Below are 21,707 nucleotides of genomic sequence, written 5' to 3'. Positions count from 1 at the left end.
AAAAAAATGTAACACCTCCCTGGAACTTTAGGAGATTGATTCTAATGTACATTCACAGATGAGGAAACTAAGATTCAGAAAAATTACTTACCTAAGGTCACATATAGTGGTGTAACCAAAGTTCCCACCCAGGTCTTAATGCAAAGCCATCATGCTGAATGTATGATTCTACACCATCTGACATGTACCCATCCATCCGAAACACACTAGGCTCATAAGAGCACCACTTCTCCAGGGAGAGCAGTGTTCCCTGGGATTGCCTACTGAGCCATCCTGGAGATCCTTCAAGGATGTCTCAGACATATGTGTGCATAGTGCATGGGGCAGACACAAGCGTCCCAAACACACCACCCACTTCCAAGTCTCCAGCCCTCTCTCTGTTCAAGAGATTCTCTCCAGCAGAAACTGTCTCCTGTTCCTCCTTGCCTTTCAGAGTCCCGCAAATCACCCAGAGTCCTACTGAAATGCTCTCATTTTTGTGACTTTTCTCCAACCAAAATTAATTTCTCTCAAAATGAATGGTTCTGCGGTCCCCAATCATTTCACTTGTACTTTCATTAAAACTTAGTTATATTCTGCCTTGTAAAAGTTGTCTTTCTCACTTAGAAATGGTGTTTATGTAACTTTTGATAATTAAAATATAATCTGGATTAATTTATCTGAAAAGTGCTCTTTTTAAAAGAAATTCAAAATTAGAATATGACAACTTCTACTAAAGATTCTTGGCATATATATGAGAGGCATATTGTTAGGTATAGGTAGTTATTGACATTTTGCAGTGAGTATCTATGGAGTTGCCTTTCCAACCCCCACTCTTTAAAGCTACCCTTTCCTCCCTTCCCATGATTATTAGAATGAAAACTCCCTGTGCACAGGGACATTGCTTTGTTCACTACTGTTCCTAGAACACCTGGCTAGTGCTTCAGAAATATTTGTTGAATTAATGAAGCAGTGAGTCCCCAGTAGTCAAGTGACCTCAACCCTCTGGCTATTAGTCAATAAGTGGTCCATTAAGGTATCATTATTTGGAACTGGAATAAGAAAAAAATGGCAGTCTCTGATTGACTAGATCCATAATATGTACCCTCAGGAGCCGTGTTTTCTGTCATGTAGACCTAAGATGCAGAGGAAGCTTGTCCTCAAAAAGACAAGAATCACAGGAAAAGACAGTCTTTTCAACAAAAGGTATTAGGAAAACTGCATATCCATATGCAAAAAAAAAAGAAGTGAGACCTTTACTTTACCCCATATTGGGGAGGGGGAGATTTCCCCCTCTATCCTTCTTGAGTTCTTGTGGCTGGCCATAAGACAGATTAACAGGAGGAAAAGAAACAAATTTTAACTCATGCACACAGAGGTTTTATAGAAACAGGACCTAATAAGCAGCCAAAGCAGGCAATTTTATACTTTTTAGACAAAGAAACAATAAATCTGTGAGGAATTAATGGAAGAAAGAAACTTGGGCTTTGGGTGCTTAATTAGTGAAAAATCTAAACAGAGTTTGGGCTTGGACTAGTAAATTAAAGAAATAACAAAGTTTGCTTATACAGGCTTCTTGGACCAAATTCCCTATCTCTGGTGATGGGGGTGTCCTTTTACCTTCAGATGCAAGTATGCACCTTTCCCAGACAGAGAAGAGGGTCAAAGTGTCCCTCTTACATCAGCCATTTCTTGAGTAACTCTAACTCAAAATGATCAATATGCCGTTGAGACATATTTTGGGGTGGTCGGCCCTGGGGCCTGACATCCATATACAAAAATTAACTCAAAATGTATCAAACACTTAAATGTAAGTGTTAAAACTATAAAACCCTTAGAAGAAAACATAGACTAAAACTTCGTGACATTGGTTTCGGCAGTGTTTTTTCTATATGACACCAAAAGCACAGGCAACAAAAGAAAAAACAGATAAACTGGACTTCATCAAAATTAAAAACTCTTGTGCATCAAAGTGCACAATAACAGAGTGAAAAGGCAATGATGGAATGAGAGAAAATACTTGCAAATGATATATCTGGTTTGGGATTAATATCCAGAATATATAGAGAACTCCCACAACTCAACAACAATAAAAGCTAACAATTCAATTGAAAAATGGACAAAGAACTTGAATAGACATCTCCAAGGAAGATATACAATAAGCACGTGAAAAGATGCTCAATGTCAGTAATCATCAGGGGAATGCAGATCAAAACCACAGTGAGACACCATTCTCCTCCCATTAGGATGGCTACTTGATAGACAGAAAATAACAAAGTGTTGGCAAGAATGTGGGAAAATTTAGAATTCTTGTGCACTGAGAGTGGGAATGTAGAATGATGTAGCTGCTGTGGAAAACAGTATGGTGATTCCCCATAAAATTAAATATAGAATTACCCTATGATCCAGAAATTCCACTTCTGGGTATATACCCAAAAGAATTGAAAGTGGAGACTCAGATATTTGTACACCCATGTTCATTGCAACATTATTCACAGTAGCCAAAAGGTGAAAATAACCCATGTGTTCATCAATGGAAGAATTGGATAAACAAAATATGGTATATCCACCCAATAGAATATTATTCAGCCTGGAAAAGTGAGAAAATTCTAATACATGCTACAACATGAATGAACCTTGAGGATATTATGCTAAGTGAAATAAGCCAATCACAGAAGGATAAATATTGTATGATTCCACTTATGTAAGGTACTTAGAACAGTCAAATTCATAGAGATTGAATACAGAATAGTGGTTACCAGGGGCTGGGGGAGAGGGAAATAGGGAACTTAATGCACATAGAGTTTCACTTTGGAATGATGAAAAAGTTCTGGAGATGGATGGTGGTGGGGTTGCACAACAATACGCATGTACTTAGTGCCACAAAATGGTACAATTAAAATGGTTAAAATGGTAAATTTTATGGCATGTACATTTTGCCACAACAACAAAGAATCAGAGGAAACAACAAGAAGACAAAATTCTGAAGCATTCAAGTCATTGGTTCCAACTTGATCCTGACCCCTGGGTTGCACGAAACACCCATTTCTCTAGTTGGTTTGTGTTGCTTGCAACCAAAAGAATTTGGTTGTTACTTGTAATAAAGATACCCGCCCCCCCCCACCACCCCAAGATCATAAGGATCTGGAGAATGTGATCCTATCTCATTATTGATATGAGATGGTTACTGATAAAAAATAAATAAACATACAGACAGAGAGGAGAGAAGGGGTGTCATTCTTGTAAGTTGTCTGTGTTGGTCACCTTGGTCGGCCCCACTGCAGCTGTAACAACGCTTTTGTGCATGGTGAGTTGGTTGAATCAAGGGTGTGAAATAAGAGATAATAAATTCCCCAAATTAATCTAGGATAGAAAAAAAAAGCCTTCTCTGGAAACTAGTTACTGTAATGTCGTAGTAACTGAGAAACTGAGCCAGGGAAAGCATATTAACACATCTGCAAGTTGGCACTACCTGGACCCTTCTCAGTAACCATGGTAACTACTGATATGTGGGTAAAAATAAAAAGGTATTAACTTCTAATGCCTATATAGCTAGTTTAATCAGTCTTTGCCTAAGTACCAGACATTTTTATAAAAAAAAGGACTGAATCTTTGAATTTTAATGAAGAAATTATGAATTACAACAAAAATTGGAAGCCAATGGATAATTAAAACTAATATGTTTTTACCTTGAAACTAACCAACAGTGCAGACTCTGAAGTTTACAAAGATAATTTTTAAGGAACTGTCTCATATAGAACATCACTGAGGATGAGGACACTGTAAATGAGAACACAAATTAGAAGTTACACATTAAATTAAAGTTATGTTTCTTCCTTGAAATGGTTTAAGTCTAACTCATACCGGAGTCTGAAGCAATAAAAAAAGAAGAGACATTAAGAAAAAAAAAATAAAGCCTTACTCCCCAATACCCTCTACCTCAAAAAGCACTGCTTCAAGATGCATCAGGAAACTCTACCAATAATATTCTAGTTCCTCAATTGAGCATTAGGAGTGTGAGTGTTGATTTTATCATTCTTCTTTTAATTTTACACATACAGTAAATATTGTCTTTTGCATCTAAGGTTTATTTCACAATGAAATTTTATATATAAAAAAAGAAGACTAGGTAGAGGAAGAAACCCCCCTTTCAAAACATAAGGTCTCAGGCCAGCCTAGAAGAGAGAATAAAAGTTGCAGCTGAGAGAGAGAAAAAAAAAGATTCCCTGAGACCCTGTGATTCTCAGACTCACCAGGAGAGTTTGTTAAAACACTTGTTGATGGGCCCACCCCAGAGTTTTTGATCCAACAAGTCTGGGGTGAGCCTGAGAATCTGCATTTCTAACCGGTTCCCAGGTGCTGCTGCTGCTGCTCTGGGCCACACCCTGGGAACCTGTGCTCTGAACCATTCATTCTGAAGTCAGTCTGCCCCACCCTCTCTATTTGTTTGACTATTTTATTATGCTGGGTCACACTGTGAGGTCCCACCAAGGGCTGACTTCCACTTTCAAAAGAGGTATGGTATTCTGTGAAACATGAAAATAACTTTTTCCTTTTGTTCCAGTATTCTTCCCTTCATTTTCATTTTTTTTTAATTTTAAATTTCACATGCACCCAGTTTACAGGGGGTCAAAGTCATTGGAAAATCAAAGAATTAAAAGATTTTCCTTTTCACCCAGCATACTGAAGACATTATATTTATTTGGCAATGACAAATATATGTAATATATCAAAATTAAACAGACGTTCCATTCTTAAATTTCTTCTCTGGCTTCAGTTACCTGTTGAACCACCAACACAAAGTCTGAAATAAGCCTAATTGTTGCAGGAAGGGGGACCACTTTCAGGGCCCGAGAGTGGGCTCTTGTTTGACACTCAGAAATGAATTGTCCAAGGAGACACACGTGATGACAAAGCAAGAGACTTTATTGGTAAGAGGCACCCAGGCGGAGAGCAGCAGGGTAAGGGAACCCAGGAGAACTGCTCTGCCTCGTGGCTCACATTCTTGAATTTTACAGTAATGGCGTTAGTTTCCAGGTTGTCCCTGGCCACTCATTCTGACTCAGGGCCCTTCCTGGTGACGTGGGCATCACTCAGCCAAGATGGATTCCAGTGAGAAGGATTCTGGGAGGTTGGTAGAACATACGGACTGGTGTCTCCTCTCTCCTTTTAACCTTTCCTGAATTCTTTCAATTTGTGTTATTCGCTCATTAGTTCCACATTCCTTACCAGGACCTCCTGTTGTAAGATAACTCATGCAAGTGGTTACTATCGGGCCTGGCCAGGGTGGGGGGGGTTTGGTCAGTGGTTCCCCTAACATAATTATGACAAATTAAAACAGTGTTGTACTTCATTAGAGGTCCATATTAAGTGCCCATAATAGAGGTTTACAGTAGCGCTTACTCCTAGGAAGTGAAACAGGAGGGAAGGGGGCAGGGCACAACCTTTGAAAGAATGACATATCCCTTGAGGATAGACATAAACTGGTTAGAAACAACTAGGTCCAAGATGGCGGAAGATTTGACTTCCAGTAGACCTTGAGCCTCATTATACACTCATTGTAATACATCAGCATGCTAAATGACACACAAGCAAGCACCATGACAATTCTGAGGCCAACCATAAAAGGTCAAAAAGTGGGCAGTGGCCCAATCCATGAAAATCTCCACCCCTTTCCCCAAAATAGTTGGAATAATCCCCCCACTCATTAACCTATGAAATTACCCAGCACATAAAAACTAACCACGTGGGACCTCCCTGGTTGTCCAGCGGCTAAGACTCTGTGCTCCCAATGCAGGGGGCCTGGGTTTGATCCCTGGTCAGGGAACTAGATCCCACATGCATGCCGCAACTAAGAGTTCTCATGCTACAACTAAAGATCCCGCATGCAGCAATGAAGATCCCGTGTGCTGCAACTAAGACCCAATGCAGCCAAATAAATATATAAATATTAAAAAAAAAAAACTAACCCCGCAATATTTCGGGGCCTCTCGCCTTTTGAGATAGCCCATACTCTGTCTGTAGAGTGTGTTTCTCTCTAAATAAATCCACTTCTTACCTATCACTTTGTCTCTCACTGAATTCTTTCTGTTATGAGACAAAAAGAACCTGAGCTTCATTAAGTCCTGAGACCAGGTGTGTGATCTCAATTAGAAGACAGTGGGTTCTGGCTGGGTTTGAGTTCTAGCCTGTGGTTTCAAGTCCCAGTCTGGGTTTGGCTTGGTTCAAGTCCGGGCTCATGGATTCAATTCCCATCCGAGTTGTGCGGTTTCAGCAGGACAAGTCGCATTTCTTAGAATGTATCTTTTTTTGGCTGCAACTTGAGACTTGCGGGATCTTAGTTCCCTGACCAGGGATTGAACCCATGCAGTGAAAGCGTGGAGTCCTAACCACTGGACCACCAGGGAATTCCCAGTAAGTTTTTTTTTTTAATATTTATTTATTTATTTATTTAGGCTGCGCCGGGTCTTAGTTGCGGCATGCAGGATCTCTGTTGCCATGTGTGAGATCTTTAGTTGCCACATGCAGAATCTTTAGCTGCAGTATGTGAACTCCTAATTGCAGTATGCATGTGGGATTTTGTTCCCTGACCAGGGATTGAACCCCGGCCCCCTGCATTGGGAGCACAGAGTCTTAGCCACTGGACCACCAGGGAAGTCCCCCCAGTAAGTATCTTTAACACTGGACTCAATAAAAGGTATTCTCTTGTTTTCTACCTTTCCTGCTGTCTGTTTTTTTTTTTTTTTTTCTTATTTTATTTGTCACTTTAAAAGTTACTAATGAGAAAAGCCCACATTTAAAGATAACGCTTTTCCAGCTACCTGGTCCTGAGACTGGCCAGTCTTCTCCCTGAGCCCCAGCCGGCTCCCCGCACCCTACAACCAGCCACGTGCTGCAACTGACCCGATGTTAGTTATTAGGAATCCTGTGAGCCTGTTGCTAAACAGTTGGAGCTTGAAATCTGGTACTGGGGGAGGATTTACAGCGAGGAAATGGGGGCAAATGCTGCTAGGGCTTCCTCCACCCCCAGAGCCGGTTGTTAACAGTTACTTAGTGCACACTGCCTGCAAAAAGGAAGGCAGGAAGGGAGGGAGGGAGGGAGGGAGGGCAGGAAGGAAGGAAGGGAGAGAGGAAGGAACACAGGGAGGGAGGGGGGAGGGAGGTTGGGAGGGAGAGAGAGAAGGAAGGAAGGGAAAAAGGAGAAACGGAAGAAATGGGTATCTCTGAAGCCACTGCATATAAACATGAGGAGCAGCAAACCCTCTTGTGACTGTTCCCAGAATTGCAGAGGATGCAGGGAGAAGGTGACACGATCAAGATTTCATCCCAAACACATTTTATATAAGGCTTTAGAGGGAGAGTGTTGATGGTTTAGTTCAATGTCACCTATCTCTGAGCAGACTTTCCTTAAACCACCCGAGGACGTCACTTAAATATCTCTTTCTCAAACACTGGAAATACCTTCTTATGAAGAGTAGGCTTTTCTTTGTGTTAGTATAGAAGGCCTACAATATTTTTTTTTTGAGAACATAAATTTTCTGTGGGTTACTGTGGGCCTGTCCCAGCAAGGTGGTGCACCCTGAAATTGTCTGTGTCCTTAGCCGTCCGGAGAACCCATGTGAGGAAAACAAACAGACATATAAAACACAAACCCCACCAGGCCACCCCACAGTGGTTTCCCACTGTATCTAGAATAAAGCCCAAACTCCTCGCCAAGCCCCATGGCCCTGGGCCACGTACGTCCTGCTTGTTCTGGTGCTTGGCTCCCACCCTCCCCGCCCATGCCCCCCCACCCTGCACTGTCCCCTATCCATTAAGCAGGTGTTTGCCCAAAGGCCTCTCTTCAGTGGGGTCTTTTCTGGGGACCTGTTCTAAATCAGTGCGCACCCGCCATCTGTCCATTGGTCACAACACCAAGTTGGTTTTCCTCCATCTGTCTCTACCTGGAGTCGCCCTGATTGTTTCTGTGTTTAACTAACTGTCTGACCGCTCAGTAGAATGGAAGCTGGAAGCTCAGTATGAATAATGCCTTTGTCTGTCTTACTCGCAATGTTTCCCCCATGGCAGGCCTCTGGCATTGGGAAGGCAACAGATGTCCACAAAGGAATTGGGAGCCCAGCACCCACCCAGCCTCCCACCTGGGTGTAGGGTAACCAACTCTCCCAGTTTGCCTGGAGTTGTCCCTATTTTAGCATTGAAAGTCCCCATCCTGGGCAACCCCTCAGCTCCGGTCACCCTCTAACTGGGTTATATACTTATCTAGAATTACCTTCTGGAATGATTGTGAAAAGTAACTTAAATGACACTAAAATATTTTAATATAAAAGCTTCCTCTGAAAACAGAATTAAACTTGCAGATTATCCTTTAATACTCTGTGAAAAGTTATTTGAATTAGCAGAATTAACCTATCTTAGTATATTCATTTGTATTTGCCTTAGTACTTAAAATATATATGCACCATATTGTTTTAAAAAAAGGATCATATTGCATTTGTCAGGTAGTGTTTTTAATTTTAAATGTCACTGCAGAAATAATGTGTTACAAACACTGCATGCATGACTCATTGCTGGTAGGGTTTGAAACTTCCCACTCGAAGTTACTTAGATTCCTAAAATAAGTTTATTCCTATGTTTCTTTTACATTATATCTTCCTGATAAGGACTCAAAATATTACGTTTTTCCCATTTAATTTTCAAAAAAAATATTCTTCAGCATTTCTATTTCTCCTTGAAATTGAAGGGAAAACCACTGTCAGGAGAAGTAATTACACCAAGGACATTGACTAAGCTATCAAAGTTGTCTAAGTTGGGAAGGGATTAGTTGGCTTTCTGTTTATGTTTATCAGAATGGCTCACTGAAATCACCAAACTTTTCAAAAGATAAATTTAAAATCTCTATCTAGTGAATTAAAAAGCAACCATGTGCAATCTGAGACCGCCCAAAGTGTGCAGAAGAGCTGTGATCTCTATCATATGTGTGCTGAAAATGTATTAGAGGCCAGCAAAATATTTCTGACTGTTGTTTGTATCATCCAGTAGACGAGGAGCCGGCTGGCAAAGAGAGGCATGAGGCCAAGGGCCACAGAGGACATCGGGTAGTGAAGTGGATAAACGTCACCCTCCCTGCTCTCTCCAGCGCTCGCTCTCACCCTCTTCAGGCTGTCCACCTGCCCTCTGAAACCATGAAGAGCCAGCAGGTTGGGAGAGGGCACAGAAGCAGCTTGTAAGCTTTTCCAGTCTACGTTGACTGTTGACCTTGCAGAAGGAACTGCCTCTCCCGTGTCCCTCCCCTACTGACTGTTGATCATATTCCAAGGCCAACAAGAGACTTGCTAGACAAAGTCTTGAGTACAAATCTATAAAGTCACTGCCTTAGTTCACACCCATGGCATTTCTTACAGTGTGATCCAGTGAACACCCACATCCCAAAATCACAGAAGAGCTTTTTAAGAATACGGGTTCCTGGGCTCTGCTGCATCAGAATCCCTGGGAGGGGCCCCAGGAACCTGCATTTGTAACACATCCTCCGATGGTTCTGGTGCACACTAGGGTTGAGTCTCGGTGACCCTTGATCTTCAGAGCATAACTTCATAAACCCCTCCCTCAAAAGACATCTACCATCCCAGCCGTGCCCGTGGAGAGCTCCCTTCCCGACATCCTTCTCTATGGGAAATACCCATGGGTCCTGAGGATCTGAAATTAAGTGCACACAAAAGTGCCTCCCTGACTTGGTCTCCTGAAAAGAAGAGCCTGTTTCCCAAGTCAACGTCACATATAAAATAGCACACGTTGGTCTTCTCTGCAGAACTTGGGCTTCACTTGGACTTGAAGAGGCCAACCTCACGTTTGCCTGTCCTTGAGCCTGTTTCTCCGGCAGACAGACAACAAGCCACTTGGCAGGTGTGGCTATCCCTGTCTCCTGCACAAACCCTGGACCCACAAGCCAGACTCGAAGCTGCCTGTGACAGTGTTGCTCCCACACCCTTGCTGACATTCTTCAATTCGGCAGTAACCTGGTAGGTGTTTTTAGAAGTAAAGCTTCATTGGACACTCAGAAAAAAGTAAATATTAAAGCATACCTGGGGACTTCCTTGGTGGTCCAGTGGTTAAGAATCCACCTTCCAATGCAAGGGATGTGGGTTTGATCCCTGGTCAGGGAACTAAGATCCCACATGTCGCAGGCAACTAAGCCTGCGGACTCTGGAGCCCGCGCACCACAACTAGAGAGCCTGTGCACCGCAACGAAGAGCCCACATGCCACAACTAAGACTCGATGCAGCCAAATAAATAAATAAATAAAAATAAAGCATAACTAAGCTAGCAATAACTAATTTATTAAACGTAACTACAGCACAAAATAATGCCAGATTCGTTGGAATATTATCAATATATAGCAGTGGACTCTAAAACACACAAAAAATGGATTTAGGTAAAAGCATTGCCTAAGTGCAAATAAATTTTAAAATATGTGTAATTTAAAATACTATACAATGATTACAAATAGGAATTAGGTTGTTGTCTTTATTCCTACTTCCTCATTTTCCTGGTTACCAGAATCAAGTTTTGGACCAGCTCATTCTGGACTATCTCTAAATGCTACAGCTGCTACCAGAAAAGCACCAAGAACTGTAACTATAAAACAATGAACATTGCCTGGGATGGAAGAAGGCCCTCGGCTGATATCACAGGCTGCCCACCTGCCTCCACGACTCTTGGACAATTGATTTTCCATTGATACTACCTGGGAAAAAGGCACTGATCTTCAAGGTTCGCTCCAAGGAGACGGCTGTCATCCCGACAGGGCACCTCTCCCACCCAGCTACTCAGTATAACACATCCAGGCACCAACCAGCTCTCTCCACTTCTAAAGCAGCCCTAGCAATTCTCCACCCTCCCAGAAGGTTCTAGTCTTGCAAATCCCAACTAAGCAGCATGCTGGTAGAAACTCAGAGTAAAAGTTCTGGACAGTGAAAATAAATCGCATGAAATCCTTGTACTTAACCTCATCAGAATCCTTCAAAACATTCCACACTGACTATTCTCGCTTAGATTTGTGTGGCCATTTCTGATCACAAGTAGCATTAGAAGGAAAAGCATAGATGGGGATGGAGGTAAGTGTTTAAATAATAGACACATGAATTCGCCAGTGATGAGGCAAAATAAAAACAGGAGATATTCAGTACCTACTACAAACCAGGCATTGTGTTGACCCTGGAGACGTAACTGAGCAGGATCCTATGAGGCCTTCCCAGAATAGACCCCCAGCCATGTCCTCTGCCTGCCCTTTGTAGAAAAACTTTAGCCAAGGAAAAATTTTAATCAGAGAAGTGAGAAAATGCAGAAAGAAAGGAAAACAGTCAAGCAAGACAAAATAATAATACTTTAGACATTAAACAAAGTCAAGGTCTTTTAGTTCTACCTCGAGGACTGTAGATAATATTCTGAACCACGTGCTTTGAGCTGTTTTGCAGATACTAAAACCCCCACCAGGTGGGAGAAGTTAACTGTATGCTGCCCACAAGCACGTAGACCCCAGACCGGTTAGAACCAGAAGGTTGATAATGCAGACTCCCAATTGCCTCACCACCCACCAATCAGAAGAATGCCCGCAAGCTGATCACGCCCTGCTCCTTGAACACTAAAAGACCCCTCACTACCCCCTCCAGGGCAGGGCATACAGTCTTGAGGGCATTAGCCCCCTCTGGCCCCCTTTTCCTGGCAAAGCTATTTCTTTCTATAATACTTCACCCAAAACTCTGTCTCCGAGATTTAATCCAGCACCCGTGTACAGAGGCTGAATTTCGGCAACAGAGAGACAAAAATAAGTAAGGCCCTGATCTTGCACTCATGTTATACACAGTCTGTGTGTTTAGACTAACACACAAATGATTAACTTTAATATAATGAAAACAAAGTAGCAATTACATTAGTACAGGTACCAAATTTGACCTAACTTCAGCATAAATGGCATTTGCTGGAACGGTGTTAGTGACTCAGATAATTATTGGTCAATCTAGACAATCATCCAAGAGAGACAGAAACCAAAGCAACCCCAAAGATCTCAGTAACGAGAATTCCTATGTTGTCACCTAAGTTTGCTGCCATTCTAATTGCCTCTCATCTCAAGATTCACTTTCCTGAGAGAAAAGATGTTGTCGTTCTAATGTGCATTACCAGCCCTTCTTGTGGTCAGGGGGACAAAGTCCCATAGATTGCAGACCAAGAATCACCTGGAGTGAGGACTGAAGTGGGAGATGCCTTGTCTTGCCAGCACACATATAGACCCATCTTTCCATACAGATCTCTGCCTAACCAAGAGGCCGCTGACTAACATTCTGCAAATACCACCAACACACTCACCTGCTCCCCAATGGAGCACAACCCAAAATGACATTTAGCAACTGCATCTGAGGTAGGAGAAAGATGGGTCCCTGGGCTGGACAGCTGGTGTTTGTCAAGTGGAGTAGAATTGAAGCTTTGTTCTCACCCAGACACTCCAAGGACAAAGCAAGTAGCAGAAGCTGAGCTCTGCTGAAGTAAAGAGATAAGATGACCACTCCTGAGACCAAGGAAAGCTTCCCTGTCTGCATATGCGCAAGAAGGCTCCTTGGGGGTTAAAAAGGGAGGAGGCACCACCCCATAATAAGTGTGGCCATGCACCCACAGGCCTCTTTGGTGGGATCCATCTTAGCAAAAAGTTGTGCATGCATCTTGGGGAGGGTCCTAGGACCAGTGAGGTGTGAAGAAAGAAACAAGATAATTGGTGAAAGGTAACTGTCCTGTACAAGGGATTTAAATCACCTCTTTACCGCGCTCCTGCTCATTAGAGAGGATGCCCACACCCTTTCTCTCCAGGTGTGAATTTCTGCCTTGCTTCTGTCCTAAGTAAACAAACTGCTTCTCTGTGTGCTCTCCCACGTTATGCTGTGTCTCTAATAATAAACTTTGTACCTGTTTTTACAGTTTTTGCCTCCTTGAAATATTCTTGCTTTCAATGGGGGTAAGAGCCAAGGGAACTTTGCTTCTAACCTCTAGCCTCTGGTGGTCTAGTGGCTAGGATTCCTGGTTTTCATCCAGGCTACCCAGGTTCAATTCCTGTTCAGGGAATTAAGATCTCACTTCACGCCACCACTCACTGCTTCCTCGCCAAGATCACATCCAGAGTAAGATATGGTACCCAGTTGGGGCTACACATTGGATTATGTTGCTGGCAAATTGGACACTTGATTATGGCCAAGTGAGTTGTATCAATAGAAGTCCATGTTTTTGAGTCCAAGGCAGCAGAAGAATCTTTTAATAATTGGTCATCCAGACCCCCTAATTGTTAAGAGTCTCTCCTATAGAAAGGGCCCTTTGGTTAGCATTCAAACTGAGCATTGTATTCTTGGGTTCTGGGCCTCTTCAAGCAGCATAGTCTCATGTCCCTGCCCCGAGTCCTGTTGCCTGCAGACCTCCAATTTCAGTCCTTCCAAGTACCTGACAGATGACAGGACCCATGTAAGGACTGAAACAAGCATGACAGAGGGGTCCCACTCCCCACTTGCCTTCTCCCTTTGCCCACTTTCTTTCTTTTTGACTACCTGCCTTCCTTGTGTCATGAACTTAGACTACCCAGTGGACCACAAGGCTAGCAAAAGCAGTAACTGGTAAATGGTTATCAGGATTGTACCAACAACTCCAAAAAAAGGGCATGAAAATAGGAAACCACCCCCCACCCAAGTTTTGGTTAAAATAGAAAATGCTGCCTATGTTAAAACTGCAAGGATGTGTACTCAACTTTCTCCTGTCCTATAAAAATGCTGACCCTTCTCCAGTTGCGGGGGGGGGGGGGCGGTGCTCACTGGGCGCCTATTAGCTGAAGAAAGCCTTTAACCTCGTTTGGTCTCTTAACTCATTTTCCTTTTTACGAGGAATAGGCCCAGATCTGAAGCTCAGGCCATCTTGGTTTGCAGGCGAAGTGGACATTGAGGTGCTCTACTCAAACAACGCCTACTTGGAAGACATTTGTCCATCTCTGTTGTCCATCAGAGCCACCTAAAAAGGACACAGTGCCTCAAATGTGTATTTCTCTTAAGTGCAGTCATATTCTTACACCAAACTCCTTTATTTTTCATTTGTAATTCTCAGTGAGTCAGTCACAGGGCCATATGCTTCATATGTTCAGGTGGAAAGAGATGAAAGAGTGGAAACACAGGCACCCTAGGAGGGGAACAGTGTAATCCCATGTCTTCCAGAAGCTTCCTTGTGTTTTCACGGACTTGCCAGGCCCATTTCAGTACTGACCACCTTCCTGTGATGTTTCAGTGTTGTTGGAGGAGGTCATCGAGAGGACGTGCCCTCTAGTTGATGTGAGAGCAGGATCCTGGCAATGAGGTTCCTTACCCACTCCCCTGTCCTTGGAATGTACACTCCATCCACCATTCCCACAGCTGGAGCTGTTTCAGAGACTTAGTCTTGAGACAGCAATGTGTTGTTGAGACCATCTGGACTGAATATGACTGAACCCAGGTAAGGCCTCTCTATACACTCTTAAGATTCTTGTGGGCAGGTGTGAAGGTCTACTGGTCTGCGGCCACCCAAGACAGACTCCTATGTAAGTTCCCTTGATTATTACTGTCACCTACCAATCTGGAGTGTTCTGCCTCTTTCTTTGGTCTTTCCTTGCCCTCTGTGTAAGGGGACCAGTTTGCAAACCAACAAATGTTCCTGGGTACAACTGCCTTATGGCCAGGTGAATCAGCTGGAGCCCAAGTCAGGATGGAAGCTTGGAGCCCTGGGGTCCATGATCATAGGGGAATTCTGTCCCCACAATAGGTCCATATCTGTATGCCTCTATTCTGACATTTTAAATTCCTTCCTATATATTTTATGCCAAGATTTCTGGCCCTGTAATGTTCCTTTGTTTGAGCCAGGATTTGGTCTAGTTTGTGTTAGCCAACCCAGGAAACTGTTGGAATTGTAACCAGCTGCAAGCCAGCACCTTGAATGCAGAACTTCTGATAAGGACATCCGTAGAAGCGATGTCGTCCTATCCAAAATTAGGTTTTGCCCTTCTTAGCCTCCCACGCTCAGAAAATTTCTTTCCTCAAGTATAAATTAGTAAACTCCTGCAATTCCTCCTCTTTCTTACTCTGGTTCGGTCACACACACACCCCACCTACACACCATATACCACACCCAATCACACACACAACACAATGCACCCACACCCCAGGCAGGTTAAGTATGAATCCTGGGAAGCTTAGAGCAGGAGGATAATGTTTTTCTACAGGAGAGGCAGCTTCGTCGAGCTAGAGAAGCATAGGGGAAGGGGATACTTAAGAGGACTTGGGGTCCTCTGAGTCTTCCAACTTGCCCCGATGACACCAATACCAATTTTGGGAACCCATCCTTTCCAAATTAATGCTGTAATTTCAAGGAAGAAACCTGGTGAGATAGTGAATTCAACTGGCAATCTAGTTCAGGAACCTGTAAAATCCATCTCTGAGGTTTGGTTTTGCAGAGATCTCAAAGCCAAAGTTTCAGGGATGCTTTCAGGATGTCAAGGAAAGACCCTGAGATTTGTCTCCTACCTCACAGGGGAACTGAGATTCGTGGCGTTCTTTTCTCATTTTAAATCAGCTCCTGAGTCCAAAACAATCGTGGAACCCTGTGATCTTGGCAGTTCCCTTCTCCTTTTATGGGGTCTTGAGCTCTATCAGGAGACCTAGAGCCTCAGGGAGCCGCAGGCAATGGCTCAACAGGCCAGCTTTCCGCCGTGCACTGCCTGTCACAGAACAGGAGCCGGTGACACAGCCCTCCTCAGGCAGCTAACACTTCCAACGTCCCACAGGCCTATAATCCACTTCTGCTGAAAGCCTTTTTTTTTTTTTTTTTTTTTAAGTCATTATGGTTGTTTGGAGGCTAAATCTATAAAAGTGAATTACCCCCAGGTCACTCACAGGATCAGAGAACAGGAGAGGGGCAGCCTGGGGGCTTGGGGAAGGACACCCAGCCCACGACTTGGGGACAACTGCCACTGCATGACTTGCTTCAGCTGTGTTCAGTCCCTCTCAACATCCAGACTCCAGGAGAGATGACAGCTTGTTCATATGGGGCCACGTGATCTTCAGGCGGTTGAGGGTTAGGGTCCCAGGTTCTATAGCCGCAAATGAAAGATGTCTGTGACAGGGCTAGTGGGGGAAAGTAGAAAGATCTATGGAAACAGAAAGGAGGGACTGCACTGATTTCACTTGGAGTAGAGGGAGTAGTGGGAATTTGCCAAACAGGAAGGAAATTCTGGACCAACATACCCCTCAAAAAACTAAAAAAAAAATTAATAATCCTGGGGCCATGAGCAATAATCCAGTCAGCCCTGAGCTAGTGATCAGAACCAGTTATGGGGAAAATCACATTCCCCATGTCGGTATGTCCCATGGATGGGTGTGGGCTGTAGACCCAAGCAGCTTGGGGAACATGGAGTTGACATTCACAGTCATTGATGCTCCCTTAACCTGGCCTGGGTCAGGCACTTCTGGCATCTCCCTTGGGCACTTGCTGGCAGGGTTAGAGCACCAGTTGAGGGAAAGGGCATTGGGTCGGGGGGGTCACTAAGGGTCCACAGAGGGGTCCTGAGACCATTCTGTCCTGTGGCCTCCTCACTTCTTCTTAGATTTAAAGTATTCTGAGGAAGCAGGGAGATTTTGTGAGCTCTACCTTCAAGTATAAAAACAGAGAGGTGGGACTTCCCTGACGGTTCAGTGATTAAGACTCCACATTTCCAATGCAGGGGACATGGGTTCCATCCCTGGTCAGGGAACTAAGATCCCACATGCTGAGCAGCCAACGAAAAAAAAAAAAAAAAAACCAGAAATGGAGAAGAAGTGCAGCAGAATTTTTCAGCTCCCATTGAGGACAGAATACAGGGCCTACAGACCCAGAACCTGTCTGGGGTCCACTAGCCAAGTGCTTCCATGTTAAATCTCCAAAATCTATGCTAGTTTTGACTTAGGAACTTCTAGGGGCACATATAGTAACTGTTATTTTTTATAAAACCATGCTTAAATTTATAATTCATGCTGATTTTTAAAAATGCTTTACTTTGGAATAACTTCAAATTTACAGGAAAATTGCAAGAATAATACAAAACACTCCCATATAACCTTTACCCCCAAATCACAGTTTTTTCAAAATTACCTCAATTCACAATTTTTCACATTCCATCACATTTATCATTTTCTCTCTCTTTCTTTCTCCATATATTCACAGACACATTAAAGAATGTCCTCATTCTGAGGAAATTACTGTATTTGTATGTATATACTTATAGTGTTTTATATATAAAAATATATATATAGTATGTAAGATATGTAGATATATATAGTAAAACAGTACATGCCTTTTTTTATTTTTATTTTTTGGCCATACCTCACAGCATGCGGAACTTTCCTGACCAGGGATTGAGCCTGAGCCTCCTGCAGTGGAAGCGTGGAGTCTTAACCACTGGACCACCAGGGAAGCCCTGTACATTAATTTTGAACCATTTGAGAGTAGGTTGCAGACATGCTCCTTTATCCTTAATACTGAAGTATATATTTCTTAAGAATGAGGACATTATTTACCTAACCACAGTGTACTTAATCAAATTCAGAAAATTTAACTTCGACACTTTATATGATCTACCATCCTTTAAATGTCTCAAAAACGTCTTTTGTAGCCTTTTTTATTCTTCCTGGTACAGGATCACATACTGCATTTAGTTGTCATATCCCTTTGGCCTCCTTTAATCTGGAACTGTTCCTCAACCTTTGTGTTTCATATTAACAAGTTTTAATACCGCTGTTCATTTATTTTAAAGACTACTCCTCCATTTCCGTTTGATGTTTCCTCACTGGTAGATTTAGGTTGTGTATTTTTGGCTTAAGTGGTGGTGGTCCCACATCTGATGGCATGTGATTTCCATCTGCTCTTATGGGTGATGTGCCTTTGATCACTTGGTTAAGGTGTTGTCCAGTTTCTCCTCTTTGTAAGTAGGATTTTCCCCTTTGTAATTAGTAAGTAACTTGTGTGGAAAATTGTCACACATTTTACCAAACTATCAGAACAAGATAAAGAAAAACTTTCTGCATATGACTTGGCATAGCAAAATGACTTCCTGGAACATTTAACAGATTCAGAAATGGGGACATCACTGCATCCAGGTCATGGATTCCCGGAGGCACAGCTCTGCAGCTCTCTGCACTGCCCAGCACCTTGCAAAGCGCAGACAAATGAACAATTACCCCAGTCCTCCTCCGCCTCCTTTCAAAGGCCTTCACAGTACCTTGACCGAGGTCTGTTGTTCATGGCCCCAGGATTATTAGGTCTTTTTGTATTTTCTGAGGGGAATGTTGGTCCAGAATATTCTTCCTGTTTGGCAAATCCCCACCCCTCCCTCTGGAAGCAGCAATCACTTTCTCCATGAAGTTTACCTGGGGCATTCTTCCCTCCTCTCCAGGTGAAAAGAATTTATTCCCTCCTCCTCCCCTCCACCGAATCAAAACCTCTTCCAACTATGCAATGTTTCAGCTGGGAACTAGTAGGAAAATCTATTTAACTGAGGTGACCCCCTCAGCCCTCAAGTGTTTGCGTTCTTCTAAAACTCTGATTGGTAGGACTTCATGTGAAATTTTTCTGTCTTGAGGGAAGATTTGCATGAGGTAACACAGGATGCAGCTAGTGCCTGTGCACACAGCCTAGTAGTCTGCACGCAGCCGAGCTCCAGGAGGCTTTGCCCACATAGACTGAAATGAGCAGGACACTATGGGGCTCCCAGGCACGGAAGCCTTTCTGTTTCCCTGTTTCTTATTTGTAGGGAATAGACTCCAACCTCCACTACCTTCCCTGAGTCCCAAAGGACAGATTAGAACAGTTGCTAATCAGGGAAGGGAGGGGATGCAGAGACAAGGGAGGAAACCACCTGAGGCCAGATCAAAGGAACCAAAGAAGCTCATCAGGAGACCACCTGAGGCCAGATTAAAGGAGTGCAGGCTCTGCACACACCCTGATCCTGATCAGCCCTTGAGCCATTGCTATAAAACTCCTCACTAAATCTTCCCGGGTTGGGACATACAGTTTTTCAGGGCACAAGCTCGCTGTGTCCCCCTTTGCCTGGCAAAGCAATGCAGGTGTTCTTTTCTACTTCACCCAAAACTCCATCTCTGAGATTTAATTCAGCACCAGTGCACAGAGGTTGAGTTTTCAGCATCAAGACCACGAGGTGAAGGGCATCCCAGGAGCTGTGGCTCACAGCCGACCAGAGGGAGATATCCCCACATTCTAGTAGAGATTTTCAAACGTAAGAAGTGTACAGATCACTTTTGAAGGGAAGTTAATCTCTCCAGTCACCAGTGTAAACTTTATATCCATTATACTAGGGGAAAAAAACCCACATATTTTTATTATAATGTTATATACCTAAATATACAAAAATAGAATACAGCTTATACCTTTTAAACAAAGACATCAAAATGTCAAATACAAGCTAAACTAACTTCAGTTTAAATACAAATTAAATTGACTTTAATGTGATAGATGTTTTGCTGAAACCAATCATCACCGTCAACACACTATGATAGTCTTAAAGACGGGTTTTTTTGAGGGCAGCATGACTTAACCAATCCCATTGGGATACTTCATATTGTGATACTGTGATTTATAAAAGCAATATTTATTTGGTTTTTGACCCTGTTTCTGGCACAGAGCTCCTGAAACGCTAGTAATTTACAAAGACCAGAGAGCAATAAAGGTGTCTTCCTATGTTAATGAGGTGACTTTCGGAGCGCACATAAGAATGGGGGCTGGTTACCAGTGTAACCAAACACAGGACTAGAGTGTTGGAAATTTCAGTCCCAACTCCTGACCTCCGGGGAGGGGAGAGGGGCTGGAGGCTGAATCAGTCGCCAATGGCCAATGATTTAGTCAATCAGGCCTGTGTAACGAGGTCTCCATGAAAACCCAAAAAAGAAAAAAGACAGGGTTTGGAGAGCTTCTGGTTGGTGAACGTGTGGAGGCTTGGTGAGAGCTCAGGGAGGGCATGGAAGCTCTGTCCCCTTTCCCCATGCCTTGCCCTGTGCATCTCTTGCATCTGGATGTTCCTGAGTTGAATCCTTTTATAATTAACCAGTAATCTAGGAAGTAAAATGTTTCTCTGAGTTCTGTGAGCCACTCTAGCAAATTAATTAAACCTGAGGAGGGAGTTGTGGGAACCTCTGATCCATAGCTGGTTGGTCAGAAGTTCAGGTGACAATCTGGACTTGCAATTGGCATCCTGAGTTGCAGGGGGTCGTAGGAACCTCCAATTTGTATTTGTTTGATCAGAAGCACAGGTAACAAAAGTGGGCTTGTGACTGGTGTCTGAAGTGTGCGCGTGGTGGGGCCGGGGGCAGTCTTGTACGACTGAGCCTTAACCTGTGGGATCTGATGCTATCTCCAGGTAGACAGTGTCAGCACTGAAATGAATTGCAGAATACCCAGCTGGTGTCAGAGAATTGCCTGGTGGTGTTAGTAAGGGGAGCCTCCCCCCGCCCCGCACCCGCCCCAACCATTCAGGAATTTGTGATCAGGAACAGAAGACAAATCCTTTATTACTTTATTCTAACAACTGAAAAAACCTTCCTATAGTGTACCTTTTGTTTTCTTTTGACATATTCTAACTCTGTTAGTTTCTCATTGGTCCACACAATTAAAGGAAGACTAATAGGAACAAAAAACATGCTTGGGCTCTGAAATTAAGAAGTCATATAGATGATGCAGAATTAATTTGTCCATGGACTTAAAACGCAAAGTTTAAACAGCCTGGCAGGGAACTTGAGGATCCTTCCCATCTGTGGAAACTAATTTGAGAAACGTTGCTCTTAAAAGCTGTTTTCTTTCACAGTTTACTCTCTTCATCCATTCACATCCTTTGGTAACCTTTAAAAGAAAGATTCCATAGTAATAAGTGACAAAAATCTTAAGCAGAACCCAGTTTTTCACCTATGAAAAAGTGACAAAATGTTTCAATAATAATAGTAACAATATGATTAAATTCAGACTTTGCTTTTTTAGACAACAATAAATGTACTAAGTTACTTATTTGCTTTATTTCCAAATTGTCTTGAATTTATTCTACTCCTTCTTTCAACACTTTGTGAACAGTAATACATTTTCTTGAATCCAGTGTTGCTTTTGAGATTGTTATTGTCTATTTTTGTTGCTTTGTAGGTGTGATTGGCAACTTCTCCCTGGAACCTTTTAGAACTTTCCTTTGTCTTTGATGTTCTTAAATTGCACTATAATCTCTCTCTGGCACTCTATAAACCCTTTCAATCTGAAGTCTTTTTTTATCTTTCCTTAAAAGCCGGAAATTCACAGCCATTATATTTGCATAGTATTTCCTCTCCTGTTTATTCTCTCCCTTGTATCAAATGGGACTCTTGTATCGAATGTTGTCACTTCTCCCTTTAGCCTCCAGGTCTTTTTACTTCATGTTTTCCATCTCTATCCCTAACTGATGGTTTCTGGGACTGTTACTCAACCCTGTGTTCTAGCTCACTGATTTGTTCTTCATTAGTATCCACAATGCTTTCAGTTTACCTATTGAATATTTTATTTCAACTATTTAGTTTTCAATAATATTGCTATTTGACTCTTCCTTAAGACTGCAATTACTAATATCCTTTAATCTATGATATTTATAACTTAGTCATAATTCCAAAAAAATAATCAAA

This window comes from Eschrichtius robustus, chromosome 10 (genome assembly GCF_028021215.1).
Source record: "Eschrichtius robustus isolate mEscRob2 chromosome 10, mEscRob2.pri, whole genome shotgun sequence".
Classification (NCBI taxonomy): domain Eukaryota; kingdom Metazoa; phylum Chordata; class Mammalia; order Artiodactyla; family Eschrichtiidae; genus Eschrichtius; species Eschrichtius robustus.
The sequence above is the reverse complement of the archived record's forward strand: the minus strand, read 5'-3'. Positions refer to the sequence as shown.